Source organism: Stigmatopora argus, chromosome 7 (assembly GCF_051989625.1).
Source record: "Stigmatopora argus isolate UIUO_Sarg chromosome 7, RoL_Sarg_1.0, whole genome shotgun sequence".
NCBI classification, from domain to species: Eukaryota; Metazoa; Chordata; class Actinopteri; order Syngnathiformes; family Syngnathidae; genus Stigmatopora; species Stigmatopora argus.
In genome coordinates this window covers 15,556,582-15,575,358 of record NC_135393.1, presented here as the reverse complement: position 1 = coordinate 15,575,358, position 18,777 = coordinate 15,556,582, and the positions used below count along the sequence as shown (strand labels likewise).

Here is an 18,777-nt window from a genome sequence, read left to right as displayed (position 1 = left end):
AAGCAAGAAAAAAAAGAAAAGACAGAAAAATTGCAAAATTTCAAACATGCTCTGTTCAAGTTAGTAAGACTACATTTCCCATAATGCTTTATTTGCCTACCTCTGCACGCTCAAATGAACACAAACACAACTTGCTTATTCAATAAACTAAAACATTGTTAATTTATTACGCTGTCATAGAATAAAATACTCAAGTAAAATATGGCACTGGCCGCCAGCTTTCCCTCATTAAAAAGAAAGCCCCTCTCCTGACAATGATAAATGTAAAATTCACCTTAACTGGTTGTGGGGGTGTTTTTGGTCCAAAAATAAACCAAACTGAGTGTAACAGACAGTAGATTGCATTTATTTTTCTGTTGACAAAACACACCATTCCACAGCAATATTATTATTAGTAGGCAATATTTTTTCTGTACACTTTCTGTTCGTAATTAACTGGATTAAGCTCCTTTTTTTTAATTATTTCAGGTAAGATTATCATTCCTGTCTTGAGAAGGAATCTTGATTCATCAACACTATGCCTTCAATTAAATTCAAAGCTTTCATATGCAGCCAAACGTGGCTTTGAAAGTCTAAAGTCTTGATTAAAAGTGAACTCTGAGCTATGTCACGACGACCTTCGAGTCACTTGTAAGAAAGACGCAGCCAAAATTGCAAGCCATTTGCAATTTGCACTCACATTCCGATACAATAGAAATTTGCATTAATCCCTTTAACATAATACTCAAGGTACTTGTACGCATTTTTTAAATCACTGTCCATGATAATTGGTCTCTATGTTTCACCTTGTCACCATCCATTTAGCTAGACAAATGCTTAATGTCCACGTGTGGCTGCTTAAAATGTAAATGTTGCTCTTGGGTCAAAAAATATAGCTCAAAAATGGCCCGGGTGCTCTCATTGGAGCACATAACGGCAATGTTCCCTCTAATTTTTTGTTTGTCTGGGCAGAAAGACAACCTCCCTGAGCACACTGAGTACCGATGTGAGCAACATCATCATTGCTCGCTATGGGCACACCTGTATCTGCCATAAGCAGGTGTATGTGTACTACACATAAATGATTTAGTAATAATAAAATATAATGATTAATATCTATGAATGGGTGGCCTCACAGCAAAAAAAAAAAAAAAAGGGATTTTATTTTTTGCGCTCCATATGATTTGCTGTGCGCGCGTAAAAATGAAACAAAATAAGAATTCCCATGCCATTGTTTTTCAAGTGCGGTAATGAGCACGTTAAAGCATCTTACGTACAAGCTCAATAAACACTCCTGTCTCATAAGTCATTCACACAAAAACACACACACGGAGAGCACACTCCTGGGACTGTGTTGGCATTTCACTCCCGCTCATTCTGTCATGGCGGCATTACGAAGCCTTCCAGACACCTCTCAGACAGATTGGCTTCTCATCTTTAAGACAGATGATAATGAATTTACATCACGGCCTTTGGCTTTGCCGTAGCTGTAAAAAAAGCTCCCTCTCCGCTGGCAGATATGCAGATTGATGTTTTGGGATGTACGTAGGTGGGACGTCATGGGAAGGAAAAGGCAGTTATTTTGTACTTAAGGACTGAACGGAATTGGCGATTCCTCATTCATCAAAACTATTACATGGAAGATAACTGTCGAGGTAGGGGGAGCAATATCTTGTTGTCGTTGCCATCGTCTAGCAGATGTTGGATATTTGACACTTTTCATTGAGACTCCAGGATTTGGCATGGTTTGGTGCCGCTTTTCATATGTGAGAGGATATCAGCTGTCAGCTGTAGCTGCAATGAGCAGAAATCCTGTTGAACCATAAGGGTGCCAGGCTGTAGAGGATGGATCTTTGCATGACTGTGGTCTATTTGGCAGGGCAGAATGTCACGTGAGTTCAAATTAAAAGGAGCTAGAGAAACAATAAACCTTAAGCGGAAAAGCAAATGAGAGTTCATCTTGATCCATCTATCTTTTTTTGTGTTTGCTAAATGACTATAGTTGGTTTACCATTCACTTACTATATAAGTCAGTTAATAATCAAACAGTAAGGATCTAGGGCACTGGTGTCAAAGTGGTGGCCCGGGGGCCAAATCTGGCCCGCCGCATCATTTCGTGCGGCCCGAGAAAGTAAATCATGAGTGCTGACTTTCAGTTTTAGGATCAAATTAAAATGAAGAGTATAGATGTAGATTACATTTCCTGATTTTCCCCCTTTTAAATCAATAATTGACATTTTTTAATCATTTTTTCTGTGTTTTTAGTTCAAAAATCATTTTGTAAAATCTAAAAATATATATAAAAAATGCTAAAACTGAATATTCAGGGCTTTTAATCCTGTTCTTTTAATCCATTTATTTAAAAAAATCTAAATATTATATATAAAATGGCCACATAAAATCGAGTTGACGTTAATGCGGCCCGCGAACCAACCCGAGTCTGACACCCTTGATCTAGGGGGACTCATTTCACGCAGATTAAATTTTTGCCAGGAACTTGCATTTGAACAAAACATTGTATAACAGATATTGCCCTGTATGCAATTGTTATGGTTCCAACAAATTCCAATTAACTTCTCCTCATAGATGTGCTGTGTGTTGTTTTAATGTGTGGCCATTTAAACTGAACATGTTTCAATTAGGATTTGTTGGTCTTTGTTGGCCTTTATTTGAGGAACATTGAACATACCAACTCCTCCACCAGCTGGACAAACTGTGATTTTTCTTTCCTGATTTTAACACTAAAACAAAACACACAACACACACAGAAAAAAACAAATACACGAGCTACCCTTTGGAATACATTGCAGTTGCACCTTAGACACAATAGTAGTATTTCCTGACCACATTTATATGACTGCGTAGGTGTTGTTAATGGATAAAAGCATTCTCTTTAAATAATGAATCATCCCTTTGCCTTCTCTTTTAGTTGGAACAGGATGCCAAGGAGTACAAACTGTCCTGAGTGTCACAAAGTAATGGATTTATACTTTTATGTGAGAGTTGCTGCTTGTGCTTAGGTTAGCATCGGTAATTCCAGTTTCAGGTGATGAAAATGGGTCCTTAAGCAAAACCCGACTCCGTCACTCTCAATTCCAACGCCACTTGCAGCCACCGTTCGACTTGGCGTCACTTAAGAGATATCGAGCTGAGGTTGCAGCGCTGGGCTTCTTTTCCACCTTTTCAGGTTTTCCCGCTGCGTCTCATTACATTTTAGCGGCAAACAAATAGCCCCCTGTGTACAAAATTTAGCTAGGCACTTGAGCTCAGTCCAAGAAAGAGGGGGAGTCAATGGAAGCTTTGGAAAAGATTTCCTGGGGATGAACTTGGAGGTAATGAAGTTTCCTTCTTAATTTGAATCCAAGAAGAAGAAGAAAAAATAGGGAGGGGGTAGAAAAAGTCCTACAAGTCAAATGCATGTGTCTGTGAGCTCATGCTGTAAAGGAGATCAATCCTAGACTGGAGTATTAATCATCCCCGAGGTTATGTTGATGGAAATTTCATAAACTCATGCCAACTGAAAGCCTTAAAATGTAGTCCATTCCAAAGGATGGATGTTTAGAAAAGGAGTGAGGACTATTTTTCTTTTCTGCAGCTCAACTCCAAATTGAGTTTCCAGTTATTTCTACAACTTTGAGGTGATAGCTTGCGTTTTCTTCCTGATCGTGGCAGTGGAAAAACAGTGCCATGCACTTTATACTCACAAACAATTGTTTGTACTGTTGCTCTTGGGACCAGCAGCTGCTTTGAAATGGCTCCAAGTGACTTTCCTGACTTGTTCAAGTCAAGGATTCACTTTTTCAGATCCATGCTGAGCTCCTTTGACTTTCCCATTGTAGCGTTTTGTGGGCGTTTGCATCCAATAAGCCCTATTTAAATGGCCTCAGAGAAGTCACCAGCTGCAGTCACTCATAATCACTCACAAGAAGTTAAAAGGCCATGCTATGAAGCTCATTTCACTGATACAACTTTCTAAGTCACCAAAATTGCTAATTCGTGTTGCTGTATGTATATTTTTGACCCAGCAGTTTTGGAGACCTAGAAGAACGCCCACATTTTTCTGACTTTGGCCAATGAGGAGCCAAAATTAGATTGCAAATTTTCATTTAGCCAAAAACTGGATAGGAGTGCAATGTACCACTTGAAAAAGTGTAAGGTGAAACGAGAATAAATAAATCAGGGCACTGAAATGAGACAAAAGCAAGGACAAAAAAGTGAAGAAAAGTTTGTAGGTCATAGAGGACTGATAAGGCCTTGAAAAATGGAGAGGAACCAGGCAGTCAGAGGGTGGAGAAGAGCAAGTGAGGCCATAGGATGAATAAAAACGGTACTCACTCGCTGCCCCCTCCCACCTTATGCTTTTTGCCCTCCCCCGGAGGATGGCGCGATGGGGTCGAGATGAAAGAGCGAACGTGAATGAAGAGTCAACCTTCTCTCAATTCCTTAAAGGCTGAAGAGAAGGATCAGAGCAGAAGGCCTGACACTGTGAAAGATTTCAAGACAGGCACATGCAGTAGTTTTCTCATTAAACACTTTACTTCTTTTCAAGGTATGTTCAAAGGTGACCCAACATTTTGGCAAACCATTTCAATTGCTGTGGCTATCTTTATTTTAACCAGCTCTGACGTCGCTTACAAATTTTATCTTGTGGCCAAAAGACTCCGATTTGAATGTTGCAACATTTTTGTTTCAGTTTGCAATTGGATTTGTTCAACTGTGTTGTTCTTTTGAGAAGAGTGGTGTTCATTATTTCAATTTTTATTTATTCTGTTTTGTGGTGGTCAAAGGTCAAACATTGGGGGTTGTTCGTGAAATATATTTTGACATTGGCAAGAATAATCACAAATTGGGAAATGACCATGCAAAAAAATTCTTGTTTATTGTGACAACATGGAATATCCATCCAAACTCTGAGTTTTTGTATATTATAGTCCACAGGTGTCAAAGTGGCGGCCCGGGGGCCAAATCTGGCCCACTGCATCATTCTGTGTGGCCCGGGAAAGTAAATCATGAGTGCCGACTCTCTGTTTTAGGATCAAATTAAAATGATAGATATAGATGTATATTATATTTCCTGATTTTCCCCCTTTTAAATCAATAATTTCAATTTTTTGATCCATTTTCTTCTGCGTTTTTAGGTCAAAAATCATCTTGCAAAATCTAAAAATATATAAAAATATTTTCTGTTTTCCACTTTAATATGGAACATAATTAAAAAAATGTGGTTTCCTTTTGCAATGAAAAAGAAATGATTAAATAAATGATTTTCCCTTACTAAGAAAAAAAAAGCTTAAATAAACATTGTTTTAGACATATAAAAAATTGAATAGTTAGGGCTTTTGATCCAGTTTTTTTTAATCCATTTATAAAAAAAAATATCTAAATATTATATCTAAAATGGTCCGGCCCACATGAAATCGAGTTGACGTTAATGCGGCCCGCGAACAAACCCAAGTTTGACACCCTTGTTATAGTCGGTCCATTTGCATTAATTCTGTCCAAAGAGAGTCAATCAATAATTAAAAAGGCAGACAAACTTGACAGAATGTGATTTTGACTTTAGGCCCAATCTCGGTTTAGAATAATCCATTTTGTATGGCTAAAAAAATTGATCCTAAACTCGAATGAATGTAGTCAATAGCACCCATTTAAGAAAAAAAACAGCTCCATTCAAGTCACACATCACCTATTTGCATGTATTTACATTTTCTCCAGACTGTCATCTTTCCAGAGACATAAGTGTCATTCTTTCATTTTGCCTGCCCACATGAGACTTCATCTAATCATCAAGTCAGCCCTCCCAAATTCTTACGCCTGATTTCATTTTCAACTCATTCCTTTTCCTTTCATATCTTCCTGTCATTATATGCAATCATTTCAGAGCCTGTGTAATTGCTCGGTATCTTAGCAGTCAAATTTGCAGCACCCATCATGAGCTGCGAATGGCAACGGGCAATTTTCTGCCAAACTAAATCAATAGACTACATTATCTTGCTATACATTGTACCCCCCATCCACTGCGGAAACTTTCATTGTATCACATTAAAATCCATGCTCAGCTTGGCGTTCAGCATCTTTTTAAGATCTTCAAATATAAATTGAATCCCCACATGTGAGTGTAAAGTTGAGCGTGAATGACTATTTATTTATTTCCCAGAGTCAGCTGGGATAAGTTACAACACAACCATGCCCTGAGTGAGGATAAACAACCCCGAGAATGGATGGGTAACACTTAATACTAACAACTGCAATGTTGACATGAGCACTGTGTTGCTATAGCAACAAAAGAGCCTTTCCACTTTACAAGCCAAGACCGTCAGCATACTGTAACGTTGAAGTGGCATTGTTTGTTTACATTAGAGGCATTTTAACGTCATGCAATAATGAAACACATCGGGGTCTTTCAGAACTTCATTTGATGGATGCTGCTTTAAAAGGTCTCCTAGATGTCTATATTTATAAATTGCCAATTCATTTATTAGACACAACCCCTGGAATTCTAACATTTGACACTTCTGCTTCTAGCTGTGATTCATGATTACAATATGTATACATACACAAAAGGATAACGAAAGCTATAACAACCTCTGATGCATATTATTTAAATACAATCATCCTTTAAGATAGACTTCTTACAAAACCTTATTGATATTGGAGTTCTGGGGGGGATTTTTAATGCACTAAAACAAGGCTCATATATATAAATAAAATATATATATTTATGTTTAAAATTAAAAAAAAAAATATATATATATATATATGAGCCTTGTTTTAGTGCATTAAAAAGCCCCCCTAAAACAAGGCTCATATATATATATATATATATATATATATATATATATATATATATATATATATATATATATGAGCCTTGTTTTAGTGCATTAAAAATCCCCCCCCAAACTGCAATATCAATAAAGTTTTGTAAGAAGTCTATCTTAAAGGATGTTTGTTTCTAAATAATGTGCATGATATATATTTTTATTCAGTCTGTTTTCAGTATTTCCCTTCTTCAAGAAGTCTATCTTAAAGGATGTTTGTTTTTAAATAATGTGCATCATATATATTTTTATTCAGTCTCTTTTCAGTATTTCCCTTCTTCAACACACCTGAATAATCAGGAAGCCTCTGGTCAGCTTACTGAGGAGTTGATCGTTTGATTCAGCTGTGTTTGAGGAGGGAGACATGGAGAACAGACTGAAATGTTTGTCCTTTACTAGAATCTTAACAAATTAACTTTATTTTATGTAATTGATGTATTTTATTAATAACAGTCATTTAATCCATCCTTTTTTCAGAGGACAATCATTTTTATAGCTTTTATAGTCTCTTTATATCACTTTATCAATCTCCTGATGGGAAACTGGGCCTTTTGTGGATACGCTAAACATTTAAAACGGGGCTTTTGGACCTAAAGCCTTGCAACAAAAGTACTGCTGATCTTTCTTAAGTGATTACTTATTCTCATGAAAAAAAGTGTGAGCAACATGATCAAGAGGACTGTGGTCAGAGTGCATTTTGGGTGAGTACCCTTTAAAATTCCCCCCCAAGCACATTTAGTCCAAGTTTTTGAGAGTAGTGCATGTTTTGAAAATGGCACAGTAAATATGTAATGCTGCATCTTGCCTTTCCTGTTCCACATTGAAGCAATGGAGGGTATGTTTTGAATTACACGGGACTCTGAATGTACGCCAGTTCTCGCTTGTGTTCCAAAGGGGAAGATGAACACATTGTGGACTCTTTCATGCCAATGCATTTAATACATCCAAAGAGCAAGACAGACAGGGCTCTCATCCATTCAGTTGGACTGCAGGATATAGAGTGTGAAAGTCAACAATTTCAAGGATTATTCGCTTATGCAACCGAACCGTGTGCAGATTTTCATCATCTTTCCAATTTGGTTTAGCCAGAGAAGTCCAAAGCTGAAGATTATGGATTTCTTTTGGAGTTTTGTTGTGGGAATCAATATATCTTCTCCAGTTTGAGTGCGTATTCATGCATCTTTGAGGTGAATAATAACTTTTTCCTTATTACCCTTGATATGCATGGCTCTTCTAAGCCTCGTGCACTAAACTTCAATTACCGGACTCCCTCTGGCTGCCTTTTATCTCTAAATAAGAAGCTCCCAAGCATGTGCTTGTGTTTGACTAAATCATTGTGTGTGGCTTTGCTGGCAAATTCATGCGGATGCATAAAAATGTGAAAACATGCATACTTACATAGCGTAGTACAGAAAATGGATGCTCAACACACTCAGGTTTATGAAAAGATTTGTTAAGGTGCTATGCATATTAACTTCTCTCTCACGCAGCGCCAGACTTGAACACATAAAAAACTCATTCTAATACTTTTACAAAAGATAATCTTCAAGTTTTACACTCATTGACATTGGATTGAAAAACCTTGACCTCTGGATTTCCATCAAAAACAACCACTGCAGAAAATAACAATATTTCCTACTCACAGATGTCAACAAATGTGTAAAATGCAAATTAATAAATAAAACACAGTAGCATCAATAGCCTGTGAGAAAATATGAATGTTTTAGTGTCCTTGATGTGATAAAACTAGACTGTAGGTCCAAGTACTGCCAAAAAGAGTTATTTTCAAACTAAGAATAAATAAATACTACTTAGATACGGTAAATGCAACACAGTTAAGACCAAGGATGTGGTAACCAATGTAAAAAAATGCGTATCGAATGATTTTTTGTGACATCATCATTTGGATTATGCTACCTTGTTGGAAGAAATAGCTTATTTTACCTGAGTTCTTTTGTGTTTTGAGGAGGATTGAGTGAGGGAGATGGTTCATTGTTGCTGTGTGGTTGATAGTTGGAAGCCAAAAACAGAACAATCTTGACCAAGAAAAAAAAAAACGGAATGCTTATCTGACAGAACACTGCACAATGGGAAGAAAGCCCATTTGTTAAGGTTAATTCTGGTCACTATTTATGTGTTGCTTAGAGAACATTACTATAACAACAACAAGAAATAGAAAAAAATGAATTTTGTCCTGGCCAGAACATCCTGCCAGTTTCAGAAAGCAAGCAAGATGTCCATGAATCCTATTTTGTGACAGCGAAAAGGCAATGATGAATCAAACATGTCAAACTTAGATTGAAAGAAACTAGTGGAGTCTTCCCTCTGGGTGGATCATTCAAGAGAAAGATTGTGAGAAAACAGCCTTGAAATTATTAAATATGTCCCTAAAAACACCGATTACAGGGTGTACTAGAACAATAAATATAAAACACAAGGACTCCCTACAAAGGACTACTTGAGAGTTTCAACTTTCAATGGGGAGAAATCATAAAATACGCAATCAAATGGAGCAAGGGTGGAAAGGAATAAAATAGATTCCAAAAACAGCAACTATGATGTCAGTTGTACTTTACGGTATCATCTTATAGCCACTCTCTTCTGCTATAGTACTTCTTTAGGACTGTGTGTGTTTATATGTGGACAAGAAGAGTGTCTATACTCTGCGGAAAGGTTGCCAAGGTTTGGATAAGAATACAGATAAAGACAGAGGAGATGGGGTTGTAAATCACATACACACACACAAGACAACGAACTCGCACACTCTGACAAACACACCGATAACATAGGCAGTTCGACCTTCACTCCAGCATGTTTTGTATTATTCTCTCTCTCCTCCCCCTGCTGAAATACTGATGCTTATCTTCTTTACAGCAGATAACTTGGGGCACACAGGAGAGAGAAAGAATGGGGAGAGTGATAGTGAGTAAGATGATGAGATGTGAAATGTGAGAAATGATGAGAAAAGTTGTAGCTGGAGGAGGTATAGGCAAGTAAAAATGCGAGGAATATGAATAATAGATACCATACCCAAATAAAAGATAGTGAAGTAAGGCATATTGAATCTGCTTGAGAATGTTGCCACTTTTTGTCTTATTTTCTCTTTCTGAACCGCTTTATCCTCACAAGGGTCGTGGGGGGTGCTGGAGCCTATCCCAGCGGAGTTCAGGCCAGAGGCGGGGGACACCCTGAATCGGTGGCCAGCCAATCACAGGGCACGTGAAGGCGGACAACCATTCGCGCTCACATTCCTTCCTAGGGGCAATTTAGAGTGTCCAATCAGCCTATCATGCATGTCTTTGGAATGTGGGAGGAAACCGGAGTGCCCGGAGAAAACCTACGCAGAACATGCAAACTCCACACAGGTGGACTGACCTGGATTTGAACCCAGATCCCCCACTGTGAGGCCGATGCGCTAACCACTCAGCTGCCTGGCCGCCCGCCACTATTTGTCAATTTGTTAAAATCCAATAATTTGGGTTTTATTAGTATAATGATGCAAAATCAATGCTCATTTTTCAAAATGTCTATATTGTATATACACATTTTGACATAGACTCAGTAAAAAATATCCTTCTAGTTTGAATCTTTGACAAGTGTGACTTTAATAGTTGTTTCTTTTGCGGCTTTAACCTTTCATATGTTTTTTTGCGAGCCATGTCTGGTTACCTTTGACACGATCACTTCTCGTTGGATATTATCCGTAGCGGTATTAGTGGTTTGAAAAAAACACTAACGCACAGGAGCTTTTTAGATGGTTATTTGCATTGTATTACAGTGTGTGGCATCCGTGCTCCCTCATTTCTCTGCACTTCCACGTAATGTTGAAGTAGGTCACCCTGGCCTCAACAGTTCAGCTGTGCTTTTCTCTAATTGCGGTATATCTGAGGAGCATCCAGTTATATAAAATAGATGAATGCATCAGGTAGACAGGTCATGGACTTGCAATGAATGATGCGTGAACTGAACTGTCTCGCATAAATGGCAACAAATGCTGACTCGCACACCATTAACACTAAATGCTTGTCAAATGTTGGTGGTCTTTTCTTTTGACCGGATACACCAGCGAAAAAGGTGGCCTAAAATCATTCACCGTGACATCAAATGGACTTTTTGGCTCAATTTGGGCTTTGAAACACTGCTTCTACTTCGGGGCTCTTTGGTCAAATCAGTCATTGGTTCACACAAGATAAAACAGCTTGGTGCATTAGGACTTCAATAAACCAATGACAGTGAGTTCCTTAAATGGAAAAATGGGACTCATTTGGTTGAGACTAAGTGAGTGTCCCCTTGTAAAAAGCTCAGTTTAATGTCCTTTTTCGTATCAAAATGCCATAGCAATAACATTTTTTTCTCTCTAAAACATTGATCACTCAGTGGCCTTCCCTTATATCATATTCTAATAATGTGTTGAATGTTGACTCTCTTGGAAACTGCAGACATATTAATGTTGTCTCCAACCTACTTGAAAAGATGTGACTAACAATGTATGCTATGCATATTGTATAAGCAATTACCCACTGCTCTCCGCTGCCAGCTTTTCCATCTCTTATTGGCTGTTTGTTTAACATAATTAAATACAACAGGCACATGCGCACGCAATTGGAGGGCTGCTGACTCATACAGATTAAAAGAGAATAATAATCCTATTATCCTGTTGTCTTTTCTCTTTCCATGACTCCTATTACATTCGACGGGAATTGCATGCACTTGATGAAAAGTGTGTTCATGTTTGGGCACTAAAACTAAAATACTGGAGGAACGTCATGGATTAAAAATGAACAATATGTTTAACGTTTTGTCTTTTTACTTATTGTAAGTTAACATAAAGCGTTTGTAACCCAGTAAGAGTCAAACTGCTTTAGATGGATATACAGAGGCCATAATGTCCATTAAGGAAAGTGGGAAATCAATAGTTGCCATAGCGGCGATCTTAAATGCAGGCTTTAAAAGCATCCAGTTGCTTCCTCTTTCTCTCATTTCTTCTTCTATCCTTGTCATGCACTCCTTCTTTATCATTTTGGGGAGTCAGAAGGACGCAAAAGTGGTTTAGAAATTTGAAGGTCTTGGCAGGTGATGTAATATTACATGTTGTGGTTAAGACTAATACAAGTCTTGAAGTATAGAGGCATCATTTATTCATTTTCTGATTTAGAGTTTGTTAGTTTGAAACTCTGACACCGGTTTGAAACCCTAAATCTATATTGAAACTGGAGTTTGAACAAAGTTGAGTTCATCATTGCAGTGACTTCTCACCAGGCTTAATAACCTCGGTTCCCTTCATGTCAGTATGGATGAGGGGCAGGTTCAGCAAAATTGACTCATTTAACACACACACACACAGGCATACAAAGAGCAATTACCTGCAAAAGTGCAGGTAGTGGTGGCCTAATACTTGACACTCGAAGCTAAGAGTTGACCTATCAACCCCGGGCTTCTCGGTATAGGTGCGACTTAATGACATAATCTTCCTTTGCTGGCTCTTTGTCTGCATCTATTACTCTTCATACTTCCATCTATTTTGACCTTTTTAACTTCACTCAATCATTTTCTTGCATCCACCTCAAAATCAGGGTTAGCCAAAATGAGGTGTAGACTGCCCCATTTGGACGCTAGGGGACTATAAAATGGTTCATTTACATATTCAGTAAGCCCGCCAAGAATGGTTCTTTCATATTTAGACACATGAATTATATCAGTAAACGTGTTCCATAATAATTCACAATTGAGAAAAAAACTTGACCTTACTCCTCGAGATAGTCAACTCTTCCATTATCGAACTAGAGTTAACCTGTTTTTATTGTCTGCAATTCTGTTTACATGCACTAAATTGTTTGCCAATAGAGGGAATTGCATTGAAGAAATACAATTAAGCAAAATAGTGAATTTAATGCTTTTGTGTTTAGTCTTTGTCTGCACACTCGTTCGATGGGGTCCTCCAGGATGCAAAAATAATTATATTTTTACTGCCTCCTTCACAATATCTGTAGGTGTACAATAATGCACCTTTCCTGAAAACAGTACCTTCACTTCAAGCTATTATTATACAACTCGAGATTACATCCCATGAGAAATGACAACTTGATTTAAAAATTCACGACGGTGCTATTTAGTTCAGTCGTGATCACAATGTACGCCGTAAAGCCAGGACACAAAACATGTCACCATTATGATGAGTCACAGTTTGCACTAAAAGATGATTCAAATTCCTGATAAGAGAAGAAAAATGGATCAACAAAAAGCAGTCACTGGGTATAGGAACATATGGTTTTTTTCTTTAAACTGGAATAAACATGCCTAAAGATACTAAATAGTCTGGGAATGTGAAGGTCACTTATATGAACGGTCATAGCAGCTGTGGATTCAAGATTAGCAGATTGTATGAATTATTAGTTGTGGTGAACTTCTACTGAAATTGTGTTCTGGAACAAGATCGTGTACAGAAGTGTTTTATTTTGCATAGTGTTCAAGTCTTGTTGACATAAATGAGTCATTTATTTTAATACTAAACACTAATTAAGTCTCCTATCATTGCACAATTCAATATTCTAAATGTTATCTATTAACACTTTCACAATAGAAATCAAAAAAGCAATATAGCACATTTTTAAGTAATGTTTCTGCCTGGTCAAGGGGAATTTGCAAACATTACATAATTATGCTAATTTTTCTCTCTCCCTTTATATTTTAAGAGCGATAACAAGAGGGTTAATGTCAAAGACAGCAAACTTCATAAAAATTCCCACACATTGCTCAGCATATTATGAAATCCTGCATGATTGATAGTTTTACTTACCTTAAGTTTCTATGTGGCACAATGCCAAAGGTCGTTAAGACCGTGAAGCAACATGACCTGGATTATCAAGGCCTGTGTTTACTTCATTCATTATAGATCTTGTCTGGTGTATAGAATACAGCAGGTGGGCCAATGTCATTACCCAGCTCAGAGGCAAACTGCAAACTGTCTGCTGAGCAAATATTGGCCTACATGGATAAGCATACAACAGTTGCCATAGTAACCCACCCGTTTCGGATGGAATAAATCTGATGCCACATTTAGTTTAGATAGCCTTGGCAGAAGACTGAGAACTTGACAATAATAATAAATGATATACCGGATAGGTTATTTTCAAAGTATAGTCTCTTTAAAAGCAAAAACAACTTTTCTGTGACGTTCCTTTCGCACAAAAACAATGACCCTTACGAAAAAATTAAGCAATTGAGCGCTGATGTGAAGGGTTAAAATTAATCACCTGCCAATTAGAACACTTCCCCCAGTTAAATAACTACAACCCACATGTGCAGACAATTTATTTGTTGTTTGGAGAATTACAGTATGTTTATGTCCAAAACACTGCCTTGCTCAACACTCAAAAAAATAATAATGGCTATATAGACCATACTTAAATTACAAAAACAAAAACAGATTCCGTACTATAATCTGCAGTGTTCAATAAACAAGTATGCATAATCTAACTGCCCCCCATTTGTTGTTTTAATTGCAAGATAAGAATTATGTTTTTTACTTTTTATTTTGGCTGCACTCAATCATTTCTTTCAACATTTATTACGGCACATTTACCACCATAGATGACTTTGCTAGGTCCAATTTAAGCCATAATCTATTTAGAGCACCTACACATTTTAATTAAACATGGCTCTGTAGTGCCAGTATAAATAGAGGACGCGAGTTAGCAGACACACCGTTTTATTGACTTTATAAAATGTGTTTACGAGCCTGTGAACTGACATGAAAATAACAGTGATGTTTTCAAACACCACTGATATTTTGTCCATGTACAGGAAACAGATGTTCTTTTATATTTGAACATTGAAAGTGCAAATATAGCTTTACCAGAAATGCAGGCAGATTTGTTGGGATTGTACGTGTCCAAAAAAAAACCTAAAAAAAAGTGTTAAATGCGATTTTTGCTGTTGGGTTTATTCACAATAAACCAAAAAGTGAAGGACAATGTCTTTAGTACATTCCAATATTTAGAATGTCAAGTCATTAAAGTAGATTATGATCTGATGTATTAAACCTTTCTTTTCTCATTATGTTAGTCAGGAAGAAATGAGTGTTGTGAATCCGTTGATTTAAATCACTGCAGTTATTACTTAGCCGTGTGCAGAGTGATGATTTTTCTGCCATGCGTATGGATAATCAATGCAAGTGTATGAAGGAAAGTCATTGTTTTCATCTAAAATGATTGTGGTTTGTGGTGGTAAACTAACTGACGTGTTGAGCCAACATAATCGATCCGCCGCAGTCAATACTCAACTTTCACATACGATCTCCGAAAGGGCAGTCAATCATACAAATGTGCATTTAACAAAACTGCAAATGACTTAATGCAATAATACCACAGACTCACTGAGATGTGTAAGGACCTTGTTACTATTAGATAGCTCCATAACTTCCATTTAACTTTATTCTCTATCGATTTCCCAGTGCTACACTCACACAAATGGATGTGAAGAAGCCACCATGGTTAAGAAAGACAAAAAAACATGGATAAGGGAACAACTAAAGGAATAATAATCAAGAAGGAACATTCAAAGTGATGCTACGACACAACAATTTTTTTTGCTATGTTTAGTGCACTGCTGTATAGCCGTAAGCTTTATGCAATATTAGGCAGATGCATCTTAATGATAGCGATTTTCTGTGATGGTATGGATGAAAAGGGTATTTCCATGAGGTATTTGAGTGTGGGTGTTAGTCAGAGTGTAAATGCAATGCATTTTGATTTCCAAGTCAGAAAGAAAAACATTTTATGTAAGGGAGTTCAAATATAGGATGCCATTGAAATATCCGCAATGGTACATTGCAAGGGGGGTATGACACAGCTAAATCTAGTTCTCAAGCAAGGATAAAAAAAAAGAAAAAACTGAAAACATCCTGCTCCACATTTTTACTTTATGGTTCAGAAAAGGAGCATTTAGAAAGTTACAGTCAGGTAGCTGTGATCGTTATGTACAAAATAAGGGCTCCACTGGAAAGCACTGCCACATTAAAATGTAGTCATGTTTTAAAAAATAAAGACCACAATAATAAAAGTATTTTCTTCCCAGGGTCAAATTAGAACCAAATGACAAATGAGTGATAAATTTAAAGCAATGAGTTGAAGTAGGTTATTTGAGAGCAAAGTTACTCTAGCCATTCCACTTTGCTTTGACCAATGCGAAATACAAGAAGGCAACTTTTAATATCATGATAATCCATAAATACATAAAAATGTCTTCATGCATTGCTTTGCAATCAATTAACCGTAATTGACTCCCGTGTTTGCAGATTCATAAGTCCTCATCTTCATAAGAATACACCCCCAAAATTCAAAGTCCTGTTACAGTCCAGTTAAAAAAAAAAGAAAACCCCAATGATAACTTGACAGCCATATAAAACCTTCATGAATAAATCTCACGTAACGTAAAAATATCACATAAAAAAACATATTTCAGGTGTTCACTAAAAATCAATGGTTATTTGAGAACAAACTTCTTTTAAGGCACATTCTCTTAGTAAGAAAGACTATATAAATAAAAGACCTCTACAATATTATACCCGTATCTCATTGGCTCTCTATTGTCATCAGTAGTAGAGAATGTGCTTAGATAAACCGATAGATGTATATTGTAAACAATCCCTTATGATGCAAAGAAATGCTGCATTCATCAAAGGAAATATCATTTCATACACTTGTTTGAAAGTCTGATGAACAAAATTGGCAACACCCACCCTTTTTGTATTTGTACACCAGGGGGAGGTTATGGCCGGGCTACCGGCCGTTCCATGGCAACTAACGTTAGTGTTTGTGTGTGTGTTTTCCCTCTGGAACAAACAAACATCAGAGTGGTGTGTGTTTGTGAGTGGGCGTGCGTGTAATCACATTGACAGGGTTGGCTGCAGGTGCTCACCACCTTGTCTGTATGCCAGAAGAGCTCAGCCCTCCCTTAAAAGATGCTTTTCATGCAGCACGCCATAGCGGTAAATTGCACATTTTAGTGAGAAATTGTTGTCAGCGGGAATATCAGCTGCTTGTGTAGGCTAGCATCAGTCTACATAAACTGTATACTTCAATTGATCTTCAAAAAAAATGAGCATTTTTGGCGGTACCATCTCCAAAAAAGGGAAATGTTTATTGCTGTTAGAAGAAATTGGAGGCGAGAGCGTCAAAAGTGCAGTGCAAATGTTTGACTTGGCAACATAGACGATTTTAAGTGAGGAAAAAGCAACCAATCAATAATGCGCCCCGACAAATGTGACGTCTATTGTAAGATGTTGAACTGCTACTGGTATCTGGTCATGTTACTTTAACCTTCTAACTTGGAGAGAGTCCAACTCTGCAGAAAATTCTGTCTGGTCACGGCAACAAAAAATGTACAGTATAAGTATGGGAAAAAAAATAACAACAAAAATTGCTGAGAGCAATAAATTCTCTCGAGCATCCCTCTCTTCTGCCACTCGATTCTCTCTCTGTCTGCTTATTTAACTTTGCCTTTCTACAGCCTCCTACACTTTTCCCTCCCACCTGGCATCTCTCCTCCTCCTCTTCTCCCTCTTTGGCTCTTTTCAGCGCCTCTGCATCTGAATCATTAATGCCTGGCATGCCATGATGATCGCTGTGGATGTGAGCTGCGTTCCGAGTGATTATTTCTTCTTGCTGTGCTCACTTGATCTTCCACTTGCTGCAGCACACTGGCAGCTAACGTGACTTCTAACACGGCCCGTCATCAAATATTCACTAAAAGGCTCAAATGAACATAAACGACATACGTGGTGGTTCGTGTACGCACTTGTCGCGGCGCCCTCTCCATCAGTGAGTTTCTAATTGTGCGACGACGCCACTCGCCTACTATATTTGTGAGTAGCCCGAGGTGATTATTTTTTTTTGTCATTTACTTGAACTGCTTCTGCCTTTTCCGGCGAAAAAAGCCAATTTTAATAGTTTTCACTTCAAAGAGCATAATTAACTCCCAAGAAGCAATTATTTATTTCACAGCATACAAGCATAAATGAATAGTGGGCTTGCATGATCGATATTTTCTCACCCAATTCATTTTGTAAAATGTGTGCGTAGTAGTTTTGCTGATTACTCAATGGATTTAGTCCATTTTTTTCTACTGTAGAGTTGACATAACCTAATGCTAAATTTATATTCAATTCCTATTCTGAGCACATTTTGATTCAAAGACCAAATACAAAGACTGAATGTAAAAAGAGCCCGTTATTAAATTTAATGACTATTTTCAATAGTATTTGACTCATTCCCTGACCTGATAGTGACACGTCCAATTTATTTAAATTGGAAAGACTCGTTATGAATGCTAATTTTTCAGTGCCTTTAGACATCCAATCCATTTTGACTCGGGGAAACAATGAACCCCATTCATTCATTTGTTATCCTGACGTCTTAGGCGGGGGTGCTGGAGCCTACTCCAGCCAACTATGAGCCACAAGCAGGGAATTAAGTAATAAAAGCCTGTACTGTACAATGCTATTGAAGCCACAAAGCACCTTACATGAGGGTGATCATTTAGAATTATGAAGTATGTTCAAAACTCTCTCTCGCAGAGCTATAATGTCTTTTACGACAATGGAACTGTCGACCTGGTGACAACAAAATCATGGCTTTTTAAAGTGAGGGCTACCCATAATTCAGTTAACATTGCCTCATTACTGCCTACGATCGTAAGTACTCTGCTTTCTGAAAATCTCATTCTACTACTGCAAAAAAATTCCTTTTTATCTCACACTAAACTTTTTGTACTGACATTACCCATTTGTAGTACCACTTTTTTTGGGCTGACTCAACAACTGCATTGAATGGGGCTTTAGTTACTTGCTCAAGGATACTGTAGTGTCTTTAGTTTTAAAAAAATGGGACCATTGTCATGCCATTATCTCTCTATGACCTGATAGGGCACACAGTGGGAAAAAAGTACTTGCAATGAACTAAAACTGTACTGCCAAATG

The 18,777-nt window shown here is 37.5% G+C and overlaps 1 protein-coding gene across 4 annotated transcripts in view; it reads left to right on the top strand.

Moving 5' to 3' along the window:
• Window positions 1–18,777, top strand: part of sgcz (sarcoglycan zeta) — a 163,769-nt gene that overhangs the window by 46,930 nt on the left and 98,062 nt on the right. Inside the window, exon 1 of one of the 4 annotated variants that reach the window (XM_077606135.1) lies at window positions 7,113–7,501. The exons of the other annotated variants lie outside the window; for them this stretch is intronic. The gene's annotated coding sequence lies outside the window, so the exon portion shown is untranslated. Of the gene's footprint in view, window positions 1–7,112; window positions 7,502–18,777 lie in introns of those variants that run through there. 4 annotated transcript variants of the gene reach the window in all.